The 14614-nt window shown below is 39.4% G+C and overlaps 1 protein-coding gene across 10 annotated transcripts in view; it reads left to right on the top strand.

Moving 5' to 3' along the window:
* The window catches only part of PKP4 (plakophilin 4), a 246075-nt gene that overhangs the window by 61047 nt on the left and 170414 nt on the right, over positions 1 to 14614 (top strand). The window lies entirely within an intron of this gene.

Raw genomic sequence — 14614 nt, forward strand, 5'->3', positions numbered from 1 at the left:
TCCTGTTCCATTGATCTATATTTCTGTTTTTGTGCCAGTACCATACTGTCTTGATTGCTGTAGCTTTCTAGTATAGTCTAAAGTCAGGGAGTCTGATTCTTCCAGCTCCGCTTTTGCTTCTCAAGATTGCTTTGGCTATTAGGGGTCTTTTGTGTTTCCATACAAATTGTAAAATTTTTTGTTCCATTTCTGTGAAAAATGCCATTGGTAGTTTGATAGGGATTGCACTGAATCTGTAGATTGCTTTGGGTAGTATAGTCATTTTCACAATATTGATTCTTCCAATCCAAGAACATGGTATATCTCTCCATCTGTTTGTGTCATCTTTGATTTCTTTCATCAGTATCTTATAGTTTTCTGAGTACAGGTCTTTTACCTTCTTTGGTAGGTTTATTCCTAGGTATTTTATTCTTTTTGTTGCAGTGGTGAATGGGATTGTTTCCTTAATTTCTCTTTCTGATCTTTCATTGTTAGTGCATAGGAATGCAAGAGATTTCTCTGCATTAATTTTGTATCCTGCAAGTTTACCACATTCATCGATTAGCTCTAGTAGTTTTCTGGTAATATCTTTAGGATTCTCTCTGTATATTATCATGTCATCTGCAAACAGTGACAGTTTTACTTCTTTTCCGATTTGGATTCCTTTTATTTCTTTTTCTTCTCTGATTGCTGTGGCTAAAACTTCCAAAATTATGTTGAATAATAGCGGTGAGAGTGGGCAAACTTGTCTTGTTCCTGATTTTAGAGGAAATGGTTTCCGTTTTTCACCACTGAGAATGATGTTGGCTGTGGGTTTGTCATATATGACCTTTATTATGTTGAGGTAAGTTCCCTCTATGCCTACTTTCTGGAGGGTTTTTAATCATAAATCGGTGTTGAATATTGTCAAAAGCTTTTTCTGCATCTATTGAGATGATCATATGGTTTTTATCCTTCAGTTTGTTAATATGGTGTATCATATTGATTGATTTGTATATATTGAAGAATCCTTGTGTTCCTGGGTTAAACCCCACTTGACCATGATGTATGATGCTTTTAATGTGTTGTTGGATTCTGTTTGCTAGTATGTTGTTGAGGACTTCTGCATCTATGTTCATCAGTGATATTGGCCTGTAGTTTTCTTTTTTTGTGACATCTTTGTCTGGTTTTGGTATCAGGGTGATGGTGACCTCATAGAATGAGTTTGGGAGTGTTCCTCCCTCTGCTATATTTTGGAAGAGTTGAGAAGATAGGTGTTAGCTCTTCTCTAAATGTTTGATAGAATTCACCTGTGAAGCCATCCGCTCCTGGGCTTTTGTTTGTTAGAAGATTTTTAATCACAGTTTCAATTTCAGTGCTTGTGATTGGTCTGTTTATATTTTGTATTTCTTCCTGGTTCAGTCTCAGAAGGTTGTGCTTTTCTAAGAATTTGTCCATTTCTTCCAGGTTATCCATTTTATTGGCATATAGTTGCTTGTAGTAATCTCTCATGATCCTTTGTGTTTCTGCAGTGTCAGTTATTCTCCTTTTTCTTTTCCAATTCTATTGATTTGAGTCTCCTCCCTTTTTTTCTTGATGAGTCTGGCTAATGTTTTATCAATTTTGTTTATCTTCTCAAAGAAAAAGCTTTTAGTTTTATTGATCTTTGCTATCGTTTCCGTGATTTCTTTTTCATTCATTTCTGATCTGATCTTTATGATTTCTTTCCTTCTGCTAACTTTGGGGTTTTTTTGTTCTTCTTTCTCTAATTGCTTTAGGTGTAAGGTTAAGTTGTTTATTTGAGATTTATCTTGTTTCTTGAGGTAGGATTGTATTGCTGTAAACTTCCCTCTTAGAACTGCTTTTGCTGCATCCCATAGGTTTTGGGTCTTCGTGTTTTCATTGTCATTTGTTTCCAGGTATTTTTTTATTTCCTCTTTGATTTCTTCAGTGATCTCTTGGTTATTTAGTAGCATATTGTTTAGCTTCCATATGTTTGTATTTTTTACAGTTTTTTTCCTGTAATTGATATGGAGTCTCATAGCACTCTGGTCAGAAAAGATACTTGATTCAATTTCAATTTTCTTAAGTTTACCGAGGCTTGATTTGTGACCCAAGATATGATCTATCCTGGAGAATGTTCCGTGAGCACTTGAGAAGAAAGTGTATTCTGTTGTTTTTGGATGGAATGTCCTATAAATATCAATTAAGTCTATCTGGTCCTGTGTGTCTTTTAAAGCTTGTGTTTCCTTATTTATGTTCATTTTGGATGATCAGTCCATTGGTGAAAGTGGGATGTTAACGTCCCCTACTATGATTGTGTTACTGTCGATTTCCCCTTTTATGGCTGTTAGCATTTGCCTTATGTATTGAGGTGCTCCTGTGTTGAGTGCATAAATATTTACAATTGTTATATCTTCTTCTTGGAATGATCCCTTGATCATTATGTAGTGTCCTTCTTCGTCTCTTGTAATAGTCTTTATTTTAAAGTCTATTTTGTCTGATATGAGTATTGCTACTCCAGCTTTCCTTTGCTTTCCATTTGCGTGCAGTATCTTTTTTCCATCCCCTCACTTTCAGTCTGTATGTGTCCCTAGGTCTGAAGTGGGTCTCTTGTAGACAGCATCTATATGGGTCTTGTTTTTGTATCCATTCAGCCAGTCTATGTCTTTTGGTTGGAGCATTTAATCCATTTACATTTAAGGTAATTATCAATATGTATGTTCCTATTACCATTTTCTTAATTGTTTTGGATTTGTTACTCTAGGTCTTTTCCTTCTCTTGTGTTTCCTGCCTGGAGAGGTTCCTTTAGCATGTACTGTAAAGCTGGTTTGGCGGTGCTGAATTCTCTTAGCTTTTGCTTGTCTGTAAAGGTTTTAATTTCTCCATCAAATCTGAATGAGATCCTTGCTGGGTAATCTTGGTTGTAGGTTTTTCCCTTTCATCACTTTAAATATGTCCTGCCACTCCCTTCTGGCTTGCCGAGTTTCTGCTGAAGGATCAGCTGTTATCCTTATGGGGATTCCCTTGTATGTTATTTGTTGCTTTTCCCTTGCTGCTTTTAATATTTTTTCTTTGTATTTAATTTTTGATTAATATGTGTCTTGACGTGTTTCTCCTCGGATTTATCCTGTATGGGACTCTCTGCTTTTCCTGGACTTGATTGACTATTTCTTTTCCCATGTTAGGGAAGTTTTCAACTCTAATCTCTTCAAATATTTTCTCAGACCCTTTTTTTCTTCTTGTGGGATCCCTATAATTTGAATGTTGATGCGTTTAATGTTGTCCCAGAGGTCTCTGAGACAGTCCTCAATTCTTTTCATTCTTTTTTCTTTATTCGGCTCTGTGGCAGTTATTTCCACTATTTTGTCTTCCAGGTTATTTATCCGTTCTTCTGCCTCAGTTATTTTGCTATTGATTCCTTCTAGAGTATTTTTAATTTCATTTATTTTGTTGTTCATCATTGTTTGTTTGCTCTGTAGTTCTTCTAGGTCCTTGTTAAATGTTTCTTGTATTTTCTCCATTCTGTCTCCAAGATTTTGGATCATCTTTACTGTCCTTACTGTGAATTCTTTTTCAGGTAGACTGCCTGTTTCCTCTTCATTTGTTTGGTCTGGTGCGTTTTTACCTTGCTCCTTTATCTGCTGTGTGTTTCTCTGTCTTCTCATTTTGCTTAAGTTACTGTGTTTGGGGTCTCCTTTTTGCAGACGGCAGGTTGATAGTTCCTGTTATTTTTGGTTATCGTTATTATTTTCTGCCCCCAGTGGGTGAGGTTGGTTCAGTGGCTTGTGTAGGCTTCCTGGTAGAGGGGACTGGTGCCTGTGTTCTGGTGGGTCAGGCTGTATCTTGTCCTTCTGGTGGGCAGGGCTGCATCTGGTGGTGTGTTGTGGAGTGTCTGTGAACTTAGTATGACTTAGGCAGCCTCTCTGCTAATGGGTTGGGTTGTGTTCCTATCTTGCTAGTTGTTTGGCATGGGGCATCCAGCACTGGACCTTGCTGGCCATTGGGTGGAGCTGGGTCTTAGTGTTGAGATGAAGATCTCTGGGAGAGCTCTTGCTAATTGATATTATGTGGGGCCAAGAGGTTTCTGGTGATCCAGTGTCCTGGACTCAGCCCTCCCACGTCAGCGGCTCAGGCCCGGCACCTGGCTGGAGTACCAAGACCCTGCCAGCCACCCAGCTCAGAAGAAAAGGAAGAAAGAAAAAAAAATGGTAAAAGCAAACCTATACAGACAAAATCACCCAAAGAAGCATACACATACACATTCACAAAAAGGAAAAAGAAAAAAAAATATATATGTATATATTTAAAAACAAAATTGGAAGAGAGCAACCAAACCAATAAACAAATCCACCAATGATAATAAACACTAAATACTAAACTAAGATAAACTTAAAACCAGAAACAAATTAGATGCAGAAAGCAAACCCCAAGTCTACAGTTGCTCCCAAAGTCCACTGCTTCAATTTTGGCAACATTTGTTGTCTATTCAGGTATTCTTCAGATGCAGCGTTTATCAAGTTGATTGTGGGGTTTTAATCTGCTCCTGAAGCTTCACAGAGAAATTTTCCTTTCTCTTCTTTGTTCGCACAGCTCCTAGAGTTCAGCTTTGGTTTTTGCCCCGCCTCTGCGTGTAGGCAGCCCTCAGGAGTCTGTTCCCTGCCCAGATAGGAGGGGGTTAGAGCAGCAGCTGATTAGGGCTCTCTTGCTCACTCAGGCTGGGAAGAGGGAGGGTACGGTAGTCATAATTGGAATGCGGGGCGAGCCTTAGGCAGCAGAGGCCAGCATGACGTTGCAACAGCCTGAGGCATGCCGTGTGTTCTCCCCGGGAAGTTGTCCCTGGATCATGGGACCCTGGCAGTGGCGTGATGCACAGGCTCCGAGGGATGTATGGATAGTGACCTGCGCTTGCACACAGGATTCTTGGTGGTAGCGGCCACAGCGTTAGTGGCTCATGCCCGTCTCTGGGCTGGTAGCTGCGGCTCGCGTCCCTCTGTGGAGCTTGTATAAGCGGTGCTCTGCCTTCCGTGGGCACACTGGGAAGGAATCCCCTTTCCTTGCGCACCCTGAAACAAAGGTCTCTTGCCTCCCTGGCAGTTCCAGACTTTTTCTCAGACTCCCACATGGCTAGCTGTGGCGCACTGTCCCTCTTCAGGCTGTGTTCACGCAGCCAACCCCAGTCCTCTCCCTGGGATCTGACCTCCGAAGCCCGAGCCTCAGCTCCCAGCCCCCACCTGTCCTGGCGGGTGAGCAGACAAGCCTCTCAGGCTGGTGAGTGCTGGTCGGCACTGATCCTCTGTGCAGGAATCTCTCCACTTTGCCCTCCGCACCCCTGTTGCTGCGCTCTCCTCCTTGGCTCCGAAGCTCCCCCCCCACCGCCCACCCTCATCTCTGCCAGTGAAGGGGCTTCCTAGTGTGTGGAAAGTTTTCCTCCTTCACAGCTCCCTCCCAGAGGTGTGGGTCCTGTCCCTATTCTTTTGTCTCTGTTTTTTTCTTTTTTCTTTTGCCCTACCCATGTACGTGGGGATTTTCTTGCTTTTTGGGAAGTCTCAGGTCTTCTGCCAGTGTTCAGTAGGTGTTCTGTAGGAGTTGTTCCCCATGTAGATGTTATTTTTGATGTATTTACGGGGAGGAAGGTGATCTCCACGTCTTACTCCTCTGCCATCTTGAAGGTCTCCCGTAGCATCTTTTAATCCCGAGCTCTTTCATGGCATAGTGATCTCAAGGTTCCCAAAGAAGCTGCAAGTCCTTTTTAAGGTTTAGCCTCAGATGTTGTACAAAATCACTTCGGCCACATTCTGAGTCATAAGAGGCCATCCCCACATTCAAGGGGCAGGCAGTGGGCTCTGCCGCTTCCTGAGAGGAGCAGCAAAGGGATAGTCCTCTGGAGTTGCTCTGTATGCCCTTCATCCCAGTAAGTTAAATAAGAACATTAGTACAGTTTTAGGGTTTTTTTGTTTGTTTGTTTAATTAAGTAATAAATTTATTCATTTTTGGCTGCATTGGGTCTTTTTTGCTGTGTGTGGGCTTTCTCTAATTGCGGCAAGCAGGGGCTACTCTTCATTGCGGTGCACGGGCTTCTCGTTGTGGTGGCTTCTTGTTGTGGAGTGCGGGCTTCAGTAGTTGTGGCTCACAGGCTCTAGAGCATAGGCTCAGTAGTTGTGGTGCACAGGATTAGTTGCTCCATGACATGTGGAATCTTCCCGGACCCGGGCTCCAACCCGTGTTGCTTGCATTGGCAGGCAGATTCTTAACCACTCTGCCACCAGGGAAGTCCCAGTTTTACTTTCTTCAGCTCCCCACACCTCTCCTGCTGATATCATGGGGAGTTTCTTTAGGTTTAATCTTCAGTGTCCTGAATTATCTGCTTAACACTTGTTTCTCATGTACTAACCCTTCCCTGATCATATTTATTATTTGGTTGCAGAACTTCCTTTAAAGAGTATTGAAGCCACATTTTCTTGGGTCCTGGTATGTCCTAAAATGCCTTTCTTTTCTTCATATTTGAATAATAATTTTTGGTCAGTACTTAGAAGTTATTACTGTATCCACTAAGAGGTCTGATGCCAAACTGATTCTCATTCCTTTGTAAGCAGTTTATTTTTCCTCCGTGTTAACATTTACAGTCTTGTCTTTATCCTTGGAATGTAGAAATTTCAATGCATTGGTTCTAGATGTAGTCTGTTTCATTCATTTTATTCACTTATTGGCCCATTTAAATATTAGGTTTCACCTCTGAGAAATTTTCAAATCTTCATTTCATTTCTTTTAGTATTTATTCTCCTTTTTTCTCTCTTCCTAGTACTGTTGGTAAATAAACGTAACTTCTGGATCTAGTCTCCGGTCTCCAAACTGTTCTTTTATCTTTTTCATCTCTTTCTTTCTCTCTCTCTCTCTTTTTTTTGGGTGGGGGGATGGGGAGTGGGGTGCTCAGATAGAATTATTTACATCGCTCTTATGAAATCCTCTTTTTACAAAAATTCATTTTGCTATTCATTTCATTGATTGAGATTTTTGTTTTTATCCTGTGTCTTCTTTTCAAGGTCTCTGGCTGTTTCTCTTTTCACATGCACAGTACAGTTTTCAATTTTAACACTAAGGATGTTAGTCTACCTATTCCACTTTACTTTTTCTGTTTAGGGAATCTGTCCCTTCTGGGTATCAGTGCTGACTGAGGCCCTGCTCTGTCTGGATCCCTCCTTCTTTGCCTGTGGCAACTGCTTGAGCACGTCCAGGGCAGGGGCCGACTGACCACCTAGTGGCATTGTCTCTCTCCCTTTGATCATCTGATCACGGCCCAGGCCTAAGAGCCTCAAGTTCTGGGGTCCACTGACTCTGAGCTCCCTCACCAACTGCTCCAGCCTCTCAAGCAGGCTTTTTTTTCTTTTGCATTTTGGTTTCTTATGGTTATTTTGCCATAGGTCTGCAGCCATTATTTTTCTAGTATGTCGGCACACCAATGGCATTTTTTGAATCTCTAGACTGGCTAATTTTCTTATCTTAAATAAGAGAAAATGCCTTTTCCGTTATTTCATGGTGTCGTGAGTTGGAAAAGAGCGGAAATGTATGGTCATCGGAAATGTATGGTCTCCATCCAGTCATCCCCCTTCAGAGTTAATTATGTTCTTATCCTATTGGTTATCCCCATCCTATCTCTTTTACACCCTTTAACATGCCAGACATCTATATGCTACAAAGGATCCCAAATCCTAAAAAAACTGAACCTGTGTTATTTTCCAAAAAGGTCTCCTTTTTGCTCCCGTAGAAATGTTTTTTGGAAAGGTTGAAAATACCAGAGTGCCGTCTGTGTTTATGCAACATAGAATTTTTAGTTTTTATTAACAGTTTTGCAGGATTTACCTGTCATGACAGGGACCATGTCAGCACTCCAGCTGACTCGAAGGAGCATTGCTCACACCGCACACAGTGCGAGAGGCCGCCTCGAGGTGTGAGCCGTGCTATTATTGGCCATGCGTTTCATTTTCAGAAAGTACTGTTGAATAGTATACAGGGTTGAGGGCATTCTATTTTGTAATGTGAGCCCCCTTTTATTGAAATGAATTCCAGACATTTATGAACCATGAAATTATATTTAGTGTAGCTTTATAACCAGAAATAATTCAGTTCTCTTAAAAATGGATAATCTTTAGTATTTAAGCTATTAAACACTATTGTATTCTGTTTATAAATATGCTAAATTATTCTGTTTATAAATTATATGTAATAAGAATTTATCATATGCTCGTTCCACTATATTAATATTTTTCCTTTTTCACAAAAAAATTACTGGGAGAGTGAATAAAAAATATATATATATATAATTATAAAAATTCAAAGATACACATCGTTGATTACTGCCCACGCCAGGCCAGCACCCCAAAGTTCTTCATGCGTCCTTGTGAGATCACAGCCTCTTCTTTCCCCAAGGAGGTAACCATTCCTCTGGCTTTGGTGATAACCATTTCCTTGGTACCAATGCATGCATCCCTAATAAACATAGTTTTATCTTGTCTATTTTTTAAACTTTACATAAGCAGAATTCTACTGTTTGTTTCTTTTGTGACTTGCTTCTTTTATTCAACATTATGCTTGTGAGAGTCACTCTTGTTACACAGCTGTCGTTCATTTGTTTTATTGCTGTAGGTGAAATACATTGCATGAGTATACCACAATGTATTTATTCATTCCACTGTTAATTGTCATTTGGGTTATTTGCAATTCATGGCTTTCACAAAGAGTGCTGCCATGACCGTACTTATATGTCTCTCCAGGTGTTTGTGTGCAAAAGTATCTCTGTATAATCAGGAATGGAATTACTGGGCTGTGTAATACATGTTATGAGCAGCTCAACTAGATAAATGCCAAAATGCGTTCCAAGGTTATGGTTCCCATTTACACACTCGTCAGTAGCCTGTGATTTTTACCATTGTTCCACATCTTTGCCAAAATTTGATATTGATAAAATGTATTGCCATTTTGGTGGTTTTGTGTTGATATCTCATTGTAGTATGAATTTGCGTTTCTCTAATTACTAAAGAGGTTGAGCAAGTCACTATTGGCCATCTAGATGTTCTCTTTTCTGAAAGACCTATTCATCCCTTTTGCTTATTTTTGTGTCAGGTTGTCATGCATTGATCTTTTGATTGTAATAATAAATCCATAAGTCAAAATAATTAACCACTATATCTAATCCATTCTCTCAAATTACTCTGCTGTTTGGCATATAGCTCCCTTCTAAATAAATTCTTGTCAGGAAATTGAAATTTTTTGGATGAACTGTTTGATTAGAAGTTCAGTATGTAACTATCTCTAGGCTTCCTAAACAGTTGCAGATTTTTGTAATGCTTCTTATTTCCAAGATATTTTTAAACTATAACTGTGAAAAGTATCTAGTATTCCTTTTAGAATTCTAGAATAGACTCCATATGGTACTGAAGGTGTTTTACTTTTGAGGCATATTTCTAATTCCCAGTACTTCATTCTTTTCTTCTGTAATATCTGTTCCAGTTTCATTATAAGTAAAGCAAAGAAACTTATCTTTGCTACATATGATACTCAGTAATTTTAAAAAATTTTTACTCATAATGTTTTGTTCATCTAATGCTTATTTAACAAACTTTTATTCTATATTATTAATATATTGCTTTGAATCAAATTTAAATATTTGTGCTTATTTTCTGTCCTTTATTAGTCTTAATTTGTTCTTAGACATCTTTATTTTATCCTACCAATTTTGAAATGGTTGTTATCAATCATCATAACATTTTCTGAGTGTTCAAAATGAAGTCATGAGATGTGTGTTATACTCCAGATTACTAATGCAACAGAGTGGGAAAAAAATACATAGTCTAATTTATTTCACTGGATAAGACAAAATAAGGTATACTTATTATACTTTGACCAAAAATTATCTGTAAGGAGAGTAAAATGAGTAAATAGAGGAAAATCCAGTATCTAGTTGATCTTCTATCTCAGAAATTTAGTGAAGATGATTTTGTGGATTAGTGTTATCTGTGGTAAAAGGGATTGTAGTTATTGAGTCTTAGGTTATACCTATATATTACATCCACAGCCTGCAAAGAAAGCCTTAGATAATCACACTAGAATGTATGTGGCCTGCATCCTTGAGCAGAAAAATTTCTTGTTAATTTGTAAGAGTTCACTGTAAGACACACACACACAATATTATGCTAACAGTTTCACACAAAAGCTTACTTGTGTTCAATAAATGTAGCAGTGAAAACACATAACTGTTCATAGTCAGCTTTCCAAAAAGGGTTTCACAAGGTTCAAAAGAATGCCGTCCAATAGAATGATTAAAAATAGAGACCTGAGCAAAGAGGAAATTTAGTAATGAGAGGCTGGGATAGAATGAGAACACAGTTGTAAGAGTTGGTCACAGACTCCTCTGAGCTTTTTGTGTAGCTGAACAGAAACAGGCAGCACTAAGATTTCCAGTGCCCATCATTCCCTCAGGAAAACACAGCATCCTGGCCTTCAGGTGCCTTTTTGCACAGAGGTGTGTTATGGTAGACGACATTCTGAAAACCCCTGAGGAGCATTCACATCCATTCAAAATGTAGATGTCGTCATATCCTAGTGTCAGCCTCAAGATTCAGAGAACTTTGTTTCCCGATTCTAACACTCACCCAGTGCAGGATGCCTTCTGTACCATCCCTGCTACTTGATCATCTGCACTGTGATTAAAGACCTCTTGCGATGGGGAATGTACCACCTTTGGGGTTATCAGTTTTTGAAATTTTGGACATTTGACTCTTCACTCCAAAAGGAAAGACCTCATGAGCTTGCCCTCATGGCTCCAATCTTTAGTTTTATAATATAATATTAATATATAAATATAATAAAATATAGCTATTAGCCAAATTTGCTTCAGAGTATAAAGACAGTATTAATTTAGGTTAATACAAGTTTGTTACAAAACCATTAGTTTTTGGTCTAGCTTTTGGGACCAAAAAGTCTAAACCTGGGAAGTCTAACTTTACTTGTACTTGGCAGTCCTGAAGAGGTTTGTGTAGACCTTTTGCTTGTCTGCGTGGTCCTTGTCTTCTTCAGGTCACACTTTCTCTTCCTGTTTCATCAGCTGTTCCTCCTGTGTTCTCGGCTAAGCTTTGAGCTCATAAGGAGCGGGAGCTGTAATTCATTTTGTCCTTGTTCTTGCGCCTGAAATCCGTCCTCATCCTTTCATCCTCTCTTGAATGGATACACTTGTGTTCATTCCTGTTAATGTGCACCCCATAACTGGACATGTCCCAAGGCACCTAAAGAAAAGGTGTACGCTCACTTGTCCCCTTTTTCTTATCACCTTAAATGCTGATATCCATACAGCATAGCATCACCTTGGCTTTGCGGCAGCCTCAATTCCCTCATGGTTCACTCATTCTGCTCTTGAATCTGAAGTGCCTAAATCTCCTCCCCTGTGTGCTGCTGAGCTAAACTAAATACACAACCCTACGTTGATCCCTGGTGTTTTTATCTCATTAGAGGCAGCTCATCACTGCAGTGTAGCAGTGGTTTTTGTATTTGAATTTCATCACCTGGTAAATACAGTATTCTTACTCATTGAAGAATTTGAACATGCCTTGTATATTATTATTTACATTATGGCTAAAGTTTTTGGTTAGGGCTGGGCCAAGATCAGAGCTCTCTGGCATTACATTAGAAACCTCTGTAGGTTGATATATTTTGTTCAGCTATTTACAGATTGTCAGAGTCAGCAGTTGACCTTGTGCCAGCCCCATTTCTATGCTGATTATAATACCATAGGGGACTTCTAACACCATACGTGCCTCAGCAGAGTCTAGACACACTGCATTTCCACGGTTACAGTGCCAAAGAGAAATTAGACCAGCTTAACATGACTTTTCTTTGGCGTGCCCCTTTTTGGTTCTCACAAATCATCTCTTGGATAAAATCCTTGTAAGAATCTCACCCAGGATCTATGTCTAGCTCTCTAGTTTGTAACGTGAAGAGAGTCTACTTTCTTCTTTCCAAAAACAGCAATGGCATTTTCCTGCTTCCAGTTTTCTGGCACCTCTTCCATTCTCTGTGATTCTCCAAAGAGCCAAAATGGTTCAGCAACTTATTTGTAAGTTTTCTCAGGTCCCTAAAATGTAATTGCCCAACTCAGGCAAATTGAGATCATTGAGGGAAGCGCAAGGCCTAATTTCCCACCCTCTCTTTGCTATATAAGTACCTATTGCTTTTTTTTTTCTTTGCTAATGGAGAGAGGTAATAATATTCTGTGACTTTAGTCTTAGCTTGATTCCTTCAACTCCTCAAACTGTTATGAGAACTACAAGTAAGTGAGCAGAATACTTTAATAGGTGTATAGCTTGTCAGTATTATGGCATCCCTCCTCTGTCCCATGTTGGTAATGGTATTTGGGGACTGTTCCAGAGATGAGGTGTAGAGAAGTGTCTCATCCTCAGTTATGCCTGGGTACCCTGGTCATCATTCTGTATCCCATAGGTGTGATTGCCTGCAATGTCTCCTAGGCTTTGAGGAATCTGAGGATAAAAACATCATACCTACCTATGAAAGTCTCCTCTCTTGCTAAATAGTAGTTTCTTGTACAAATTTATAACCTCTTCACCACCTCTTCCTATCAACTTCAGCATTGTTATTCAACCACTTGTATCTTGCTATACTTTGCCTTGATCTGATTCATATTTTGCTGCCTCAGCTAGATGATGAGCCACTAATGGTCAGTGACCTTGCTTTATGCCTGTATTCCCTTATCACCCTGCATATTACATGGGCAAAGTGGTATTCAGAAAATGCTCATCTGATGTCATAGATCTGGAGAGTCATCAAAAAATAAATAGTATGAAATTAAGTATGGTATACTCACAGTGATGTAATATAATTACAAAAATATAATTCAGTATCTTTCTTTAAACAGTAAGGATGCTCCTATTTTTAGTACAGAATAATTACTTCCCCAGTGATGTTTCTATTTCTCTCTTTTTCAAATTCTCTTTGTTCACTGAAATTTTGCTTCTCTTTTTCTTACACATTGGTTATTTCATGGTATGATATTCTTGATATTTGAAATTTTTGTTTCTTGGCATTATTTGTTTCACTGTTGCATAGTAACATTTTTGTTCTTTGCAACCACCTGCTTATTTTAAGGTGTGTAGTTTTTCAATGGCATAGAGTGCTTTCATATCTTTACTAGCCTTAAATGCAAAGCTAGGATCTTTAAGTGGGGCATTTTTTTCTTCATAGACCTTAAATCTTGTACATAATGAACACTGGCTAAATACAGTTATTTTATCCAGTTGATGATATTTTAAGTGTACTATTTTATATCTCAACACAACATACGTACTAAAAAATAAAGATTGCCATAAAAATCATTCCATGGTGTTGTATGAAGAGTTAGTAAGCTATTTGTGTAAGTGAGGAAAGGGTGGCTCATGTTCAAGGCACTTGGGTTTTGATCCTGGAGCCACTTACTCCAAGTCTGAAGGTCCTCCTCTCACTTGTCCTTGAGGAGACTCTCCTCCTTGCAGATGAGGCTGCACCCCAGCCTTGGGCCCCACAGAAATAAGCGATAAAGAATTTACCTGCTAGACAGTAGTTAAGAATCTGCCTGCAGTGTAGGGGACACGGGTTCGAGCTCTGGTCTGGGAAGATCCCACATGCTGCAGAGCAAATAAGCCCGTGCGCCACAACTGCTGAGCCTGCGCTCTAGAACCCGCGAGCCACAACTACTGAGCCCATGTGCCAAAACTACTGAAGCCCACGTGCCTGGAGCCTGTGCTCTGCAACAAGAGAAGCCACCGCAATGAGAAGCCCGCGCACCGCAATGAAGAGTATCCCCCGCTCGCCGCAACTAGAGAAAGCCCGCGCGCAGCAACAAAGACCCAATGCAGCCAAAAATAAATAAATTTAAAAAAAAAAAAAGAATTTACCTGCTAGAGCTGGCATGAGAACTCCTCATGGAGAGTCCCATTGGGGGAAAATGCTCAAACTCATCAGACCCATTGTCTATTTCTGCCTATTAATATTGTAGGAATAAAGCAACCACTGGTGGCAACCTAGAACCTAACCCCATCTTCACTAATGTGGAAGTCAGGAGACTAAAGGATGAGATGGAGGCTCAGGTGATATGTTCATCTAACCCTGTCTTATAGGTTATGAGTTTGGAAATAAACAGCAAGCTGATACTGACATTTGAGGGAATGGGGAAAAAATCCCCAGATCATCCTACAGAAATGAACATTGTGGAAGTTGATAAGAAATCAAAATACAACAGTAGAGTCATTTTTAGGAGAAAGCTAAAAGAAGAATGTCAGAAACAGCATTTATGGTCTCAAATGTCCATATACAAGTACACAGGGTAATGCATTGAACAAATAAGGTCTCATGAGCATCATAGCACTTGGTCAGATTTGCCTAATGACTGTAATGAGACATGGAAGAGACAGTCAGTCCTTCATTCATGTATTCAATTATTTGGAAAACATTGAGTATCTATTATATATGCCAGGCACTAGGCTAGTCTCATGGTATGGTAGACTCTACTCTTGAGGAAACAGGCAGAGACTGACAGGTAAACAAGTTATTAAAATATTTACAACATTTTAGGTTACACCTTTTCCACACCTTTTGCAAATTTGTACAAAGTCCA

The sequence above is a fragment of the Balaenoptera musculus genome, chromosome 7 (genome assembly GCF_009873245.2).
Source record: "Balaenoptera musculus isolate JJ_BM4_2016_0621 chromosome 7, mBalMus1.pri.v3, whole genome shotgun sequence".
In the NCBI taxonomy this organism is placed as follows: Eukaryota; Metazoa; Chordata; class Mammalia; order Artiodactyla; family Balaenopteridae; genus Balaenoptera; species Balaenoptera musculus.